This window comes from Lampetra fluviatilis, chromosome 10, assembly GCF_964198595.1.
Source record: "Lampetra fluviatilis chromosome 10, kcLamFluv1.1, whole genome shotgun sequence".
Classification (NCBI taxonomy): Eukaryota; Metazoa; Chordata; class Hyperoartia; order Petromyzontiformes; family Petromyzontidae; genus Lampetra; species Lampetra fluviatilis.
In genome coordinates, this window is record NC_136284.1 from 2,878,943 (window position 1) to 2,895,032 (window position 16,090).

Consider the following 16,090-nt stretch of genomic DNA (forward strand, 5'->3'; position numbering starts at 1 on the left):
TTTAATCTTCATGAAATGGCCATGGTTGGTGGAGACATTTTTTCCCCCAAAATTCACAAGTAACATTTGCCAGCAATGTGTAAATTGGGCCCAGTATCTAATGGGAAACTATTAATTTCAACTTAATTCATGGTTTCTAAGGCGCTGCAATGTAAAGTGTGATAACCATAAGTCAAATCAATTTCCCTCCTCCCTCCGATCTAATGAGCCACTGCTCTTAACATCAACCTTTCACATAATGTTCTCATATAAGACAGATAATGAGGATAGCAGTGTTTTGTTTTACTTATCATCGTACCCGTGACACAGATAAAGCTGATAGTTTATGCAAATGAAATTCTAATGACTTGCTGGGTGCGTAGCGCTGATCTCACGACTGCTTCTGCGCTGCGTGATGATGGACTAACTCCGGCGACAAGAGACTCAGCGGGACTTGAGCCAGTGGTTTTACACCATGTGCCACTGCAGTCACGCTCTATCCAGACATGCAAGACCAGTCAATAACATTAAGACTGTCATTTGTTGTATGCTGTATAATTACGAGTGTTAAAAAGTCTATTAATGTTTTGTGTTTACTTTGTTAACTATTAACATGTAACTTATTCAGTCAACTTCACGAATCTCGACATTAACTTGAGCATCAATGTTTACAACGTTCTTAGTATTTTGCTTGATTTTAAAACTAATATTTGTCATATTGTCATTAGCCCCCAAGTAATGCCTACATTTACACTACACAAGTAAACAAGTGTTAGACATTTCACGCACAGAATGATGTAATTTCGAATACAGACCACATTTGCCGATGCATAACATAGGTATGTGTGAACATTCCTAATGAATGATACCCTGCCTTGCAGCTGCGTGTTTTAGACATTGTAATTCTCAATGTGCTGTATGATTATCGTTATTGACAATTAAACAGTAGTGGACAAACCTAATCAACTAAACACCCATGCTGTCAATCACCTTTCGCCGAGCTTTGCACGACAAGTCCTCGACATACGAACGCAATTAGAACCGTTCGTAGGTCGAGCTGTTCCTAAGACGGAGCACAATGCACCGTATTTCTATGCCCCCCTAAAGGTCAGTGTTATGAAATGTGTTACGGTTCAACAAAAAAGGGAAGCATCATTAAACTCATAAGAAATGTTTTACATTTGCATGTAAAACTGTAAACAAATACACCGTCCAGAGAAACAAGTATAAAGTTACATAAATGGAGAAGACTCCAGTTTCGTTTCCACTTGCCTTGCATCCTGGTGCTGGCTTGCTTATCGGAAGCGGCGCAATGAGTCACCACAATTTCACACACACGGGGCACGCGCGCACGCACAGACAAGACAAAGACCCCCCCTTATAGCCTTAACAGACTGTTGGGGCAAGTGTTGGTAGCGAGCACCTATGAAGGCCGGCACGGCACAAGAGGGGATGGGTGGCCAACACCACGCCCGATCGCCTTTGTCTTCCCAGTGGCAATGTTTTACCACAGCCAACCAGGTACTCATTTGAGGCTGAGTCGACCTAGGTGGAGGCTCAGGACCCGTTCAGATAATCACCACCGGTGTTGGCCGTGAGCGGGAATAGAACACGCACTCCCAGCACGAAGCTGACTCAAAAACATCTCGTGGAAAATCGCTCCGCGGATCTTACGGTAAATGCACATTTTTTTGTATGACTGGCTCTAAAAATGTGTACGAAACAAAGTGCGCTACGGGTAAGCCTCACACGTAACCAATTCCTCAGAATAAAGCCGCAAAACCATCGGTGCAGCCGGCACCCCTGCATCCAAGCCGGGAATGTTTCTTGTCCAACATTCTGACATCTGCACAAGAATTCCAGACAATTACCAGGGCCAAACCACAATCATAGAACCCATAATTCACGCGTATATTGATTCCAGGCATCCAAAAATGATTGGAATATTTAGAGTCAGTTGTTTATTTATAGGACATTTCCAATAGACCCCAATAAATAAAGTTCACACTTGACAACCGGAAGCGTTGTTTTGGACTCCGGGTGATTGCGGGCTCGACGCGAGGCCGCACAACTACGGACAACTTCACTGCCCAGCGCTGCCAGGATTCAAACCGAACTGGTTTTTGAGCCACGACAGCTCATCCAGCAGCTGTCTGTTCTGCACCACCAGCACTTCCACGCGGTTCTCCAAGCACCTCACATACTCCTTCTGTCGCCGGCGGCATTCCTTGACCGCTTCCCTGGGTAGCCAGGCGACACGTGCACGTACACAGACACAACGGGTAAACATACAACTCGTGCATGATGAAAGAAAATACGAAGATCCCCCGTATAGCCTGAACAGACTGTTAGGGCAAGTGCTGTTAGCGAGCACCTATGAAGGCTGGCACGGCACACGAAGGGGTGGGTTGGCCAGCACCACGCCTGGCCGCCTTTGTATCCCCAGTGGGGATGTGTATACACTACACCAGGTACTCGTTTGAGGCTGAGTCGACCTAGGGGAGGCCCAGGATTGGTTCAGATAATCGTCACTGGTGGTGGCCATGAGCGGGAATCGAACTCGGGTTGCCAGGTTCGTAGCGCAGCGCGCTAACCGCTGCACTACCGCTCCTCACAATAAACACACACGTGACCTAACAAAGTGTAAAACTCTAAATTACGCCAAGAATGGCAAGCACGGTTTTTTTTGTTCTGTGTGTGCCCACACAATTTAAGATGAACCTTTAAAAAAAGCGCACAACTACTGACTGCAAAAACATGACCTCAACGTTTATCCAATCTGCAAGTCGCAGGGGAGCATTCAGAGGGGTGGCGGGGCGGAAGAGCAAAATCACGAGTGAAGTGCAAAATATAATTCGACAAAATGAATCGTTCGTTGTGCAGCGGTAAGACGTGCACCTGTTTTTCATGCGCCTGACCTCCCGGTTGCGCATCCTATCCTCGGGCACCGCCTGCGAGCTCTGTGGCGAAGAGATAAAAAAAGGTTGGCAAGTTTGCTCCGACAGATTCTGTTAAACGAGCACACATTAAAGAACTACGGAGCACACCGCATTAAGCGAACGTGTTGACATATAGCCACGGTGACCCATATTGTGGAATGCTTCTTTGATGTTGTCTGCCCGATGAGTTGCCCTTTCAAAAATAACTTCTTGGCTAAATGGGCTTTGCTCTGGAAACAAAACTTCTGATTCTGATTTTAAGCGAGTTCGGCTCAAGCAAAGTCACAATCGGTGCAGAAATCAACCTCTACAGATGTGCATGGTAAAGGAACTACTCTGGATGACTTTGGACATGGAGCATCAACTTTGAGTTCCCATAAATGCTAATATGAGAACGTGACGCTCACCACTTCACTGCAGTTACCATATGTGCAGTCGCAGCCACGAAACTATTAATAAACATTCCATGAATTCTCATAATTTGGGGATCACGATTAAATGTGATTAAAAAAAAATTACAATGTGCTGAACCCATACACGAGTCACATAATCCAATGTAATACAGTGCACGTAGATTGAAAGTCATTATTTATTACAAGCGTGATTCCATGCTTGCATCCCGAGCATAAAAATCTGAATCAATGTCTCGTTGCGTGGTTAGTCCGTTGCCTAATAAACCATACACAACTCTAAACAGTGTAACAACACGGTGGCTGTGTATGTCGTGTGTGTGTGTAATTTATGTTATTTCCTTTGTGACTGTATGTATGAGCGCAAGTATGTTTGCCTGCACGTATGCTACTACTACACAAGTGTAGATGTGCACGCATTCCATTTTCATGCACATGTACAGTCTGTCCTCCTACAACGTGGTGGAAGTAGTTGCGTTCCAGAAGAACACCGCGTTATGGACAAATCGCGTTATAATAAATAATATGTAATGTAGTGTAAAGCACAGTCCGCGATAACACGCGGGATGCGTACGCAGGCTGAACATAGACGGAGGCGCGCGGGTAGCGTCTGGAAGCATCCAGCAGCATCAACTTGTGTGATTCTTGCTCCGACTCTCACGACGTAGTTTTGTTCGCTTAATCGCGTTATATCCAATTCGCATCCGCGTTATATATATTTTAAAAAACGTGTTCCCTTATGCATTCATCGCGTTCTATCCAATTCGCGTTATGAAAACAACACGTGTTATCGGAGAAGAGACTGGACTTTTGGAAGGAAAACAATTTGTCGCCACTGACTGTCGACCCCATACCTGCGTGCGTGCAAGGCGCGTCTCTCCCTCACTCGTGCTCGATGTCGCTGTCTCTTGCTGGCCTTCGGACATCTTTGGCTCTTTTTTTTTTAAATGCCTACTGGCACAGCCACACAACGCAGGCATACACACACATGAGTTGTTGTTCTTTATCTAGACTGGGTGTAGCCAGGGCTCATTCTCCACTCACTGAATGTTTTCTGGGCTGCGTGCGGTGGCAAGGGTCTTGCCCGAGTCGCGTGTAGGGAGGGATGCGACTCGTAGCCCCGGGAGGTAATCATGGATGTTGGCGCACCAGGCGTGGACATATTCTCAGACCCTTCTGAATTAAGCCCTGGCTGCAGAACTATGCCATGATATTTAAACTGATGAGTGTTCACATTATTTTAACGTGGGAGCTTTTTTGCCAGCATCAAAGTATGAAAACTAAGAATAGGTTTTACCCTTTCTGGCAATAAAACAGTTGTTAAGATGTTCACACACCAAATAGATACATTCTGCAAAGAATCGAGTCTTCATGAAATAGCGACTCAACCCGAGCTAGAAATGCTCTGCTACGTGTGGCATTGTCTTTGTACTGTCCGCCTTTTGGCGTCCTCTGGTCTGACGCTGGTGTTACTATTCCATAGAGAAGTTTGTCTCTGGTGTAGGCCAATCAGTTTCAAAGACAATGCCATATCGTAATTACTAGATCATGTTTCTTTGCATGTTCACCACAAGTACGTGTGGTTAATGCAGACTTGATTCCTTACAAAAGCTAGTTGGTGTTTTAACATCTTAACACCTGAAGACGGGCGCTTGTGTTGCCACCGAAACGTCGTGTTTTCTTTTGTTATTGTTTTCTATCTAAGTGACTTTACCGAAAGAACCAGAGTATGTAAAACCTATTATTATTATGTTTCATATTATTTCAACGTGTTTAACCGTCAATTTAAATCCACCGCTGGATGAATCCCTCACTGCCCTAGCCGTCTCCCCACCTCTAATGCACCATCGGCATCATCAGCCAGGGCCTCTCCACTGCTGGGTGAATCCCTCACTCCACTGGCCTTCTCCCCACCTCTAATGCACCATCGGAATCATCAGCCAGAGCTCTGTGCCTGACGTCCGGCTCCACGTTTGAGAACATTCCCGCACGAGTGGCAAGCAATGGTGGGGCAATTGTGGCGCTGTGGAGAGATGTTGCGGTGGCGCGATCGTGTGGTCCGATGGAGTAGCGTGAAGGTTGTGACTCACGTGCGGAATTATGCTCCTTCGCTGGCTGTTCCGGCACCCGGCATTAACCTCAGCGACGCACTGCGAGAGAAACCCGCCTCTCCATTCCCGCCGAGTTGCCACAACCGCTGCGTGGGTGAGCAAATGATGTCGGTTGGCAGCCGTTGCCTGCGACGATTTACCCCCCAGAAGATCGTGGCCTCGCCATTAAACACGCGAGCGCGCCCGTTCTTGAGACAGAGTTGAGCGTTGATGTCCCGGGGAGAACGAGAAGACACTGGCGCGGGGTGAGCTGTCGTTGCGATGAGACCAAGGCAGAACCGCGCATGGCGAGAGGAATCGTTAAAACTAAATAAAGATATACTATTTGGTTCTTTCGGTAAAGTCACGTAGGTATAAAATAAAACATATCACGACGTTTCGGGCGCAACCTGACTATGGACGCTTGTGTTGCGCCCGAAACGTCGTGATTTGTTTTATTTTCTACCTACGTGACTTTACCGAAAGAACCACAGAGTATGGATTCCTGCAGTCACGAAAGCTTCAGATCTAGACGAAATAATAAAGATGTCAAGTCTGTGTTGCTGTAACATGCGGCGCCTCGATAATCAACAGCTCCCGACTCACGCCTGAGCCGGTCTTGAGTCTTCTGTAAATCGCGCGAGTGAATGTCACTCGACGTAGTTTTTAGCAACACGAGTATAAACCTGCGTAGGAATAAGAAAACAACTTATTTTAGAGACCTGCAATAGTTGCAGACCAAAACATCGGCCCAATTTGCATAGTTTACAAATGACTCCGGAAAAAGTTAGCTCCTCAAGGCAAAGTGACACAAATTTAATCCACGACTCTTACTTAAGCATGCGTGCACATCTTCAAGCACAACAACAACATTATTGTGTTTTGTGTGTAATGTTTGGGAAATTCGTAACACAAAACAAACCTCCTCACTCTCCTCCCCGTTGCTGTGAGAGAGTAACAACAGGCGGCTGGGAGACTCGTTAGCCGCGAGGGGGTTGATTCGATCCGTTGTTTCTTTAAACCCACAACTAGGCCTCGGCAAGGCAAGGTAATTTACCCTTTTTACCGAGTAAAGGTAAAGGTGTCGACATGTCAAGGGGTAACGTAAAGGGTAGGGTAAAGGTAGCTCGGAAGAGTTACCCGGTAGCCGATAGGGTAAAGGTAGCGCGAAGTGTTACCCGGTAAATACGGTACCTTGTTTACTGCTCAACGATCCGTGGCGCAGCCCGTGGCCTACATTTAATAAGTAATATTTTAGTTTTTAACTTTATTAAAAACACGCTTTTATTAAGTGTACGAGTAGTGGCAGAACTCCACGACTCCAGGAAGTGGCCCCGAAGCTCGCCACAGCGTAAGGGGCCGTGGTGATTTACAGCCAACGTCAGTTGAGCGTCGACAATTAGAGCCAATCCGAAACATAACAGGTACAAAATAATGTTTAAAATTATATGAATGTTTAATGATAGAATATAGTATTGTCATCAGTATGACATAAGTATACCAAGTTTGCAGTCGATACCATATTGGGAAGTGGGTTAAAATTGAGTTACAAGATTTGAGGATACGACAACAACAGAGTGAGTTAAAAGAAAGCATGTAAAATTGGAATAATCGAGAGAATTCTATATGTATAAAGCGCTCTACCCGGCATTTACCGGTATAAAGCATTTTTATGTGTAGTAGTACCCCAGTAATTACCCTGTAATCGGGTAATTTGTATGGGGTAAGGATAAAAGGTAGGGTAAAGGTAGGCTCGTTGCTTTTAACTTTCACCTTACCTTGCCGAGGCCTACGCTCAACAGCACGAGGAAGACGATAGCCAAGGAGTGGGGGGTAGAGAGGGGCGAGTGGGGGGGGTAGAGAGGGGCGAGTGGGGGGTAGAGAGGGGCGAGTGGGGGGTAGAGAGGGGCGAGTGGGGGGTAGAGAGGGGCGAGTGGGGGGTAGAGAGGGGCGAGTGGGGGGTAGAGAGGGGCAAGTGGGGGGTAGAGAGGGGCGAGTGGGGGGGTAGAGAGGGGCGAGTGGGGGGTAGAGAGGGGCGAGTGGGGGGGTAGAGAGGGGCGAGTGGGGGGGGTAGAGAGGGGCGAGTGGGGGGTAGAGAGGGGCGAGTGGGGGGTAGAGAGGGGCGAGTGGGGGGTAGAGAGGGGCGAGTGGGGGGTAGAGAGGGGCGAGTGGGGGGTAGAGAGGGGCGAGTGGGGGGGTAGAGAGGGGCGAGTGGGGGGTAGAGAGGGGCAAGTGGGGGGTAGAGGGGGGCGAGTGGGGGGGTAGAGAGGGGCGAGTGGGGGGTAGAGAGGGGCGAGTGGGGGGTAGAGAGGGGCGAGTGGGGGGTAGAGAGGGGCGAGTGGGGGGTAGAGAGGGGCGAGTGGGGGGTAGAGAGGGGCGAGTGGGGGGTAGAGAGGGGCGAGTGGGGGGTAGAGAGGGGCGAGTGGGGGGGTAGAGAGGGGCGAAGTGGGGGGTAGAGAGGGGCGAGTGGGGGGGTAGAGAGGGGCGAGTGGGGGGTAGAGAGGGGCGAGTGGGGGGTAGAGAGGGGCGAGTGGGGGGTAAGAGAGGGGCGAGTGGGGGGTAGAGGGGGGCGAGTGGGGGGTAGAGAGGGGCGAGTGGGGGGGTAGAGAGGGGCGAGTGGGGGGGTAGAGAGGGGCGAGTGGGGGGTAGAGAGGGGCGAGTGGGGGGTAGAGAGGGGCAAGTGGGGGGTAGAGGGGGGCGAGGGGAGTGGGGGGTAGAGAGGGGCGAGTGGGGGGTAGAGAGGGGCGAGTGGGGGGTAGAGGGGGGCGAGTGGGGGGGTAGAGAGGGGCGAGTGGGGGGTAGAGAGGGGCGAGTGGGGGGGTAGAGAGGGGCGAGTGGGGGGTAGAGAGGGGCGAGTGGGGGGTAGAGAGGGGCGAGTGGGGGGGTAGAGAGGGGCGAGTGGGGGGGTAGAGAGGGGCGAGTGGGGGGGTAGAGAGGGGCGAGTGGGGGGTAGAGAGGGGCGAGTGGGGGGGTAGAGAGGGGCGAGTGGGGGGTAGAGAGGGGCGAGTGGGGGGGTAGAGAGGGGCAAGTGGGGGGTAGAGAGGGGCAAGTGGGGGGTAGAGGGGGGCGAGTGGGGGGGTAGAGGGGGGCGAGTGGGGGGGTAGAGAGGGGCGAGTGGGGGGTAGAGAGGGGCGAGTGGGGGGGTAGAGAGGGGCGAGTGGGGGGTTAGAGAGGGGCGAGTGGGGGGTAGAGAGGGGCGAGTGGGGGGGTAGAGAGGGGCGAGTGGGGGGTAGAGAGGGGCGAGTGGGGGGTAGAGAGGGGCGAGTGGGGGGTAGAGAGGGGCGAGTGGGGGGTAGAGAGGGGCGAGTGGGGGGGTAGAGAGGGGCGAGTGGGGGGGTAGAGAGGGGCGAGTGGGGGGTAGAGAGGGGCGAGTGGGGGGTAGAGAGGGGCGAGTGGGGGGTAGAGAGGGGCGAGTGGGGGGTAGAGAGGGGCAAGTGGGGGGTAGAGAGGGGCGAGTGGGGGGGTAGAGAGGGGCGAGTGGGGGGTAGAGAGGGGCGAGTGGGGGGGTAGAGAGGGGCGAGTGGGGGGTAGAGAGGGGCAAGTGGGGGGTAGAGAGGGGCGAGTGGGGGGGTAGAGAGGGGCGAGTGGGGGGTAGAGAGGGGCGAGTGGGGGGTAGAGAGGGGCGAGTGGGGGGTAGAGAGGGGCGAGTGGGGGGGTAGAGAGGGGCGAGTGGGGGGTAGAGAGGGGCAAGTGGGGGGTAGAGGGGGGCGAGTGGGGGGGTAGAGAGGGGCGAGTGGGGGTAGAGAGGGGCGAGTGGGGGGGTAGAGAGGGGCGAGTGGGGGGTAGAGAGGGGCGAGTGGGGGGTAGAGAGGGGCGAGTGGGGGGTAGAGAGGGGCGAGTGGGGGGTAGAGAGGGGCGAGTGGGGGGTAGAGAGGGGCGAGTGGGGGGTAGAGAGGGGCGAGTGGGGGGGTAGAGAGGGGCGAGTGGGGGGGTAGAGAGGGGCGAGTGGGGGGTAGAGAGGGGCGAGTGGGGGGGTAGAGAGGGGCGAGTGGGGGGTAGAGAGGGGCGAGTGGGGGGTAGAGAGGGGCGAGTGGGGGGTAGAGAGGGGGCGAGTGGGGGGTAGAGAGGGGCGAGTGGGGGGTAGAGAGGGGCGAGTGGGGGGTAGAGAGGGGCGAGTGGGGGGGTAGAGAGGGGCGAGTGGGGGGTAGAGAGGGGCGAGTGGGGGGTAGAGAGGGGCAAGTGGGGGGTAGAGGGGGGCGAGTGGGGGGGTAGAGAGGGGCGAGTGGGGGGTAGAGAGGGGCGAGTGGGGGGTAGAGGGGGGCGAGTGGGGGGGTAGAGAGGGGCGAGTGGGGGGTAGAGAGGGGCGAGTGGGGGGGTAGAGAGGGGCGAGTGGGGGGTAGAGAGGGGCGAGTGGGGGGTAGAGAGGGGCGAGTGGGGGGGTAGAGAGGGGCGAGTGGGGGGTAGAGAGGGGCGAGTGGGGGGTAGAGAGGGGCAAGTGGGGGGTAGAGGGGGGCGAGTGGGGGGGTAGAGAGGGGCGAGTGGGGGGTAGAGAGGGGCGAGTGGGGGGTAGAGGGGGGCGAGTGGGGGGGTAGAGAGGGGCGAGTGGGGGGTAGAGAGGGGCGAGTGGGGGGGTAGAGAGGGGCGAGTGGGGGGGTAGAGAGGGGCGAGTGGGGGGTAGAGAGGGGCGAGTGGGGGGGTAGAGAGGGGCGAGTGGGGGGGTAGAGAGGGGCGAGTGGGGGGTAGAGAGGGGCGAGTGGGGGGTAGAGAGGGGCGAGTGGGGGGTAGAGAGGGGCGAGTGGGGGGGTAGAGAGGGGCGAGTGGGGGGTAGAGAGGGGCGAGTGGGGGGGTAGAGAGGGGCGAGTGGGGGGTAGAGAGGGGCGAGTGGGGGGTAGAGAGGGGCGAGTGGGGGGTAGAGAGGGGCGAGTGGGGGGTAGAGAGGGGCGAGTGGGGGGGTAGAGAGGGGCGAGTGGGGGGGTAGAGAGGGGCGAGTGGGGGGGTAGAGAGGGGCGAGTGGGGGGTAGAGAGGGGCGAGTGGGGGGGTAGAGAGGGGCGAGTGGGGGGTAGAGAGGGGCGAGTGGGGGGTAGAGAGGGGCGAGTGGGGGGGTAGAGAGGGGCGAGTGGGGGGTAGAGAGGGGCGAGTGGGGGGTAGAGAGGGGCGAGTGGGGGGTAGAGAGGGGCGAGTGGGGGGGTAGAGAGGGGCGAGTGGGGGGGTAGAGAGGGGCGAGTGGGGGGGTAGAGAGGGGCGAGTGGGGGGGTAGAGAGGGGCGAGTGGGGGGGTAGAGAGGGGCGAGTGGGGGGGTAGAGAGGGGCGAGTGGGGGGGTAGAGAGGGGCGAGTGGGGGGGTAGAGAGGGGCGAGTGGGGGGTAGAGAGGGGCGAGTGGGGGGTAGAGAGGGGCGAGTGGGGGGTAGAGAGGGGCGAGTGGGGGGTAGAGAGGGGCGAGTGGGGGGGTAGAGAGGGGCGAGTGGGGGGGTAGAGAGGGGCGAGTGGGGGGGTAGAGAGGGGCGAGTGGGGGGTAGAGAGGGGCGAGTGGGGGGTAGAGAGGGGCGAGTGGGGGGGTAGAGAGGGGCGAGTGGGGGGTAGAGAGGGGCGAGTGGGGGGGTAGAGAGGGGCGAGTGGGGGGTAGAGAGGGGCGAGTGGGGGGTAGAGAGGGGCGAGTGGGGGGGTAGAGAGGGGCGAGTGGGGGGTAGAGAGGGGCGAGTGGGGGGGTAGAGAGGGGCGAGTGGGGGGTAGAGAGGGGCGAGTGGGGGGTAGAGAGGGGCGAGTGGGGGGGGGTAGAGAGGGGCGAGTGGGGGGGGTAGAGAGGGGCGAGTGGGGGGGGTAGAGAGGGGCGAGTGGGGGGGGGTAGAGAGGGGCGAGTGGGGGGGGGTAGAGAGGGGCGAGTGGGGGGTAGAGAGGGGCGGGAGACGCGTTGGGGGGGATAACGGACCCCGTAACCTTCTCCTCCATCTGATGCAGCATCAGCCAGTTGTCATCTTCTTGGTTCTTTCGGTAAAGTCACGTAGAATGGAAATAATAAAATAATACAAATAAAACATAATATAATTATTCTCACGACGTTTCGGCCACAACGCAAGCAGCCGTCCTCAGGTGGAGAGCAGGTCTGTCGAGTAGACAGTCTGAATGACTAGAGTAGACAGAGTCATTCAGAGTCTGTCTACTCGACAGCCCTGCTCTCAACCTGAGGACGGCTGCTTGCGTTGTGGCCGAAACGTCGTGAAATTTTTTTTATTATGTTTTATTTTTATTATTTTATTATTTCCATTCTACGTGACTTTACCGAAAGAACCAAGAAGATGAATCCCTGCAGTCACGAAAGCTTAAAATTGAAATTTAACAGCCAGTTGTCTCTCCACTGCTGGATGAATGCCTCACTCCCCTAGCCCCTAGCGGCCTAGCCTCTCCTCCTCCTCCTCCCCCAACGCACCATGGGCGTGACAATCGTCCACGTAGAGCGACGCTCCGTGCCGCTCGGCGAGTCCCGCCAGCGGTCGCATCCCCATCCATGAAGAACGCCCCGTGTCGACGAGCGGTGGGACTTGCTGCTGTTGTTGTTGTTGGACTCCCACCAAGTAACTCTGCTGTGTTTTTACCCCAATTGTCACTCAAAGCATTGAACTGTCAAACTGTCACCTCACCCGTCACGCACAACACACCCCGATATTCACTCTCACAATGGAGCCTCCCATAGTGTTCATTCTTTTCCTGCAGTTGACAATATTCTACAATTTGACGATTATGTTCGTTTCATAAGGTCTGTCACCTGTAGATTAAAGATTACTCTTAGACATGTCTCTCTGCGTGTTAGAAAACGCCGTTTTGGACAGCACTATATTACAAAATGCATTGTAAAACTATTAATATCTAGACAGTATTTATTGAAGGTAAATCGTCGTCCAATATTCTTATCCGTGAAATTCGCTATTTACGAGCATCTCTGGAACGCATCATTCGCGAATAACGAAATAATACTGTATCATTACTCGTATGAGTCCCGTAAGCTTAAAAAACTGTTTGTTTAGTTATACAAAAAAATAGTTATTTGAGTTATTTCAATAATTTCCATGAATTATTGACAAATTCGTTCTACTCATGAATGAGCCGGATTCTCAAGCATAGCGAGTCGATGGTCCCGAGCCAGTTACCAATCACTGCACCCCCCCCCCCCCCCAGAATGTAAACATGTTGTGTTTACTTCATTCGCTTATTGCGAAATTACAAATATCAGTTTGACGTGTGATGAACGCTCTTCTGCAGAGCAGATTAAAGATAAGACTCCTCGCGTCAATAATTAGGGCCACTTACGTGACTTTGTAAGTAGTCATCATCCGTCATGATCAATTTTCTGCAAGTTGTGGGAGTTCTGGATGGAATCCCCGCAGTGCGATGCCAATATGATGCCGATAGCTCCATTGAAATATAATGTGGGGAAAACGTAAAACAGGCTAAAATATGAGTTCCTATATTTTCAGAACCATTCATTCTTAAAGGTTGAATGTTGATATACAGTTGTGTCAGAGTTATACCACGCAGTGTGGATTCAAAAGTCTCAATGTGATTCTTTAATCGGAATGTTTACAACATGAAGTTTGGTCAGATGTGTTGTTTCTGCACGTAGAAAAATGTAAAGGAACCGGTAAACCGGTAACCGATTTCAGAATCGATTATAATTATTATTTATATATCGAGGCAATCCACACAGAGTCTGAGAATGCTTTTTCAGGAGGGGTTTTTATTTTGTTCAGAAGTTTTAGCCAATTAATGAGTTGTTTACTTTACGTACGGGAAGAAACGAGACCACCTGGAGAAATCCCGCTCGTGCGAGGGGGCACACACCATCCTTGTACGGATGGAGACAGATGGAGATCAGTCCACACTTGCTGAACGTATACAAAAACAAGACAGTGTACCATTATCCACGCAGCGTGGTGGTGTCACGTGACATGCAAGGCAAAATGAGAGGAATTAAAACAATGGTAACAATTGAACCGTTCAACTGCTTAGCAGTCGCCCCAATCACCCCTAAACTTATTATCGGTCGCCCAGGTTAAACATCAACCGTTTTGGCTTCGCATGCCCGTCGGGACGAATCTTCATCCTCGGCTCGTTTGAAGCGAGTCCTGCCAGCCCGTCCAGGACGACCACTTGCAAGGAAGAGCCCATGTGAGGTTGGACGTGTGGCAATTGCGGCACCACCAGGCGCCCCGGTGCTGCGTGGTGGAGTTGCCCCTGGCCTCGTCGGAGTCGCGGTCGCGCGTGCTGAACGCCATTGCCGTGGGTGCTGGCTCAGAGAGTCCCCTTTATCCAGCAGCACAGAGGGGACGGGACGCTGAGAGAGGAGATACGGAGACGGGCGAGGTGACGGGCGGTGGGAGCGAAGGAGATGGAGGGACGGACACGGCGGGGAGAGGGGGAACAGGACAGACAAATATCAGCGGGTGAGAGACAACCCAAGGTAGAGGTGGAGACTCACAAGGAGGAAAAACACCCTCGGGGAGGGGAGAAACATGGAAAGAGACCGGGAGAGGTGTCGGTTAAGACAAGAGGTGGGAATAGGGAGTAAAAGAGAGAGAGGCAGTGGTATGGTTGGAGGTTAAGAGGTGAAAAGAGACAATGGAGACAGAAGAAGGCAACAAGTCAAACATGGCACGAGACAGATACATGACAGCTCAACATGTATGGAGAGACTGCACAAAAACACCCATAACTTTACAATTCATGCAGTTATTTCGGATTGCCAGCAAGATTTCAACGGTGCATCGTTCTGGTCGTTTATAATTATCAAATAGGGGCCGTCCATAAATTACGTCACGCACCTGGGGGGGGTCAGACATTTGTGACGATGTGTGACGAGGGGGGGAGGTTTGAGAAATGTGACGTCACATCACAATGCGCAACTTTAAATAAATATAGACAACACGTTCTACTTAATAAAATATACTTTTTAAGAAATGTTTTATCTTACAACATCAGAGTGCAGCGCCACATTAGATACGCACTACAATGACAATAGTTTAAAGCGATATGAAGCATGTTTTATTTTTTTGGGGGGGGGGCAGAGCTTTGTGACGTCATAGTTGAGGGGTGGTCTGACTTTTTGTGACGCCGTGTGACGAAGGTGGGGGGGGTTCCAAAATCGTCCAAAATCGCGTGACGTCATTTATGACGGCCCTATGTACGTACACAATCCCCTGGTTTGTCGTGTCCGCCTCCCTGTAACACCCTCCCCTCGCCATGCTCTCACTGCCGTGGTAGCAGCCGCTGTGGCCCGGGGTCGTCGTAAAAAAAAGCTCCTTAGCCAAACGAGCCGGAACCGACGTGAAACCGACCGAGAATTGGAATCACGACGCTCAAAGGGAGTGTTGGGTCATGTTCACCTCGATTGGAAAGTCCTCTGCCAGTGGTGGGAATTACACATCGCCTTTGGCAGCAAGCAAGCGTGGTGGCCACACTGGGGACTACTCAGTTTAGCAGCAATGAAGAGATCGATTATGGGGCTGAATCAACCCAGGACGGGATGTGAACTCGGTATGTTATGATTGAGTGTGAGCCCTGTTCTCAACGAGACCAGATTCATTCCGGTTACGGCACTGCAGAAAGAAAATAGCTCAAATGCTTCGTAATTTTAGCCGTGCGTGTTTGTGTGTCTGTGTACGTATGTACCGTATTGTCATCTTGGTCATCTCAGTCAGTCGACCCGTGGCACCATGGTCTGCCCCGTGACCTGCCAGCGGGCGTTCGACACTTCACGTGGCCTCAAGGTGCACATGGCCTGGCACAAGCGTCGTGGTGACATCACCGCCACTTAGTGGCGAATGGCGGTTGTATTGTTTATTAGGTGGGGTGTTGAAACCAAATTCTGATCTCATTACCGTCACATCTTCTCCTTCACTCACCTTCAACTCGTTACATTTCCAAAAACAGAAACGGTAGCCGCAGTAGCCGGAGGCAACGCTTAGAGCGGCGTCTTTTGGAGATCGGAGGGAGCGGGCAGGAGCGAGGCCTCTCTACCCTCACCAAACATTACGAAGCTGCAGCGTGCGTACAACATTCTTTTGGCACGTGCCATGACGAGTACTGCAAGTTTCGATCATGTCACATCCAGTGCTCCCTGAGCGGCAATGGCTTCCGGTTTGCCAAACGAAAACATAAACTCGCAACGCATGACACACAAAGCGCTCGCCACAAACGAACCACACCACCTCCCTGCTGATCTCGTCAAGGAGCATAAACCATCACGCGAACTCCGCTCCATCCCCGTAGCGGCCTTTGCATAGCCATCGAACACAGATGGTCACCACATCGCTCGCTTTCAAATGCGCTTCTGCGGTCGTCTGGAGCGTTCTTTCTTCTAATATTAGGAAGCCATTGGGGCTATGCATTTTGTATCTAGATCGAGCTCATTTCTTGAGAACTACTTTTTTTGTTTAGCCTGTTGTCCTTTCCCCGCCCCTCTGACGGGCACGGTTGGCAACGTAAGGTGCGAAAAAAGTTTAACATACATACAAGACTGGCAGCTGAAGCTTGAGTGATGGCCTCCCAGCTGAAGTTGAGTGGAGCGGATGTGCATTGCGGACACGGCATCATTGCACTGCGCGCGTGTGTGTCAGGAGGAGCGCGTGGGGCCATAGGCGTGAGTGAAGTTCTGACTTGACGCCTCATGCATGTGGCTTCATGGGTGGATCTCTCTGTGGGGAGCGGCAGTGCAGCGGTTAGCGCGCTGCGTTACGAACC

The 16,090-nt window shown here is 53.0% G+C and overlaps 1 long non-coding RNA gene across 1 annotated transcript; it reads right to left on the reverse strand.

Annotated features, from left to right (window-relative positions):
• Positions 1-2,021: 2,021 nt before the first annotated feature.
• Positions 2,022-4,257, reverse strand: LOC144934293 (uncharacterized). The gene is made up of 3 exons (XR_013637143.1): positions 4,183-4,257; positions 2,878-2,939; positions 2,022-2,219 (listed from the first exon to the last, which is right to left on the reverse strand). It is a non-coding gene; the product is annotated as an uncharacterized LOC144934293 (long non-coding RNA).
• Positions 4,258-16,090: the final 11,833 nt, after the last annotated feature.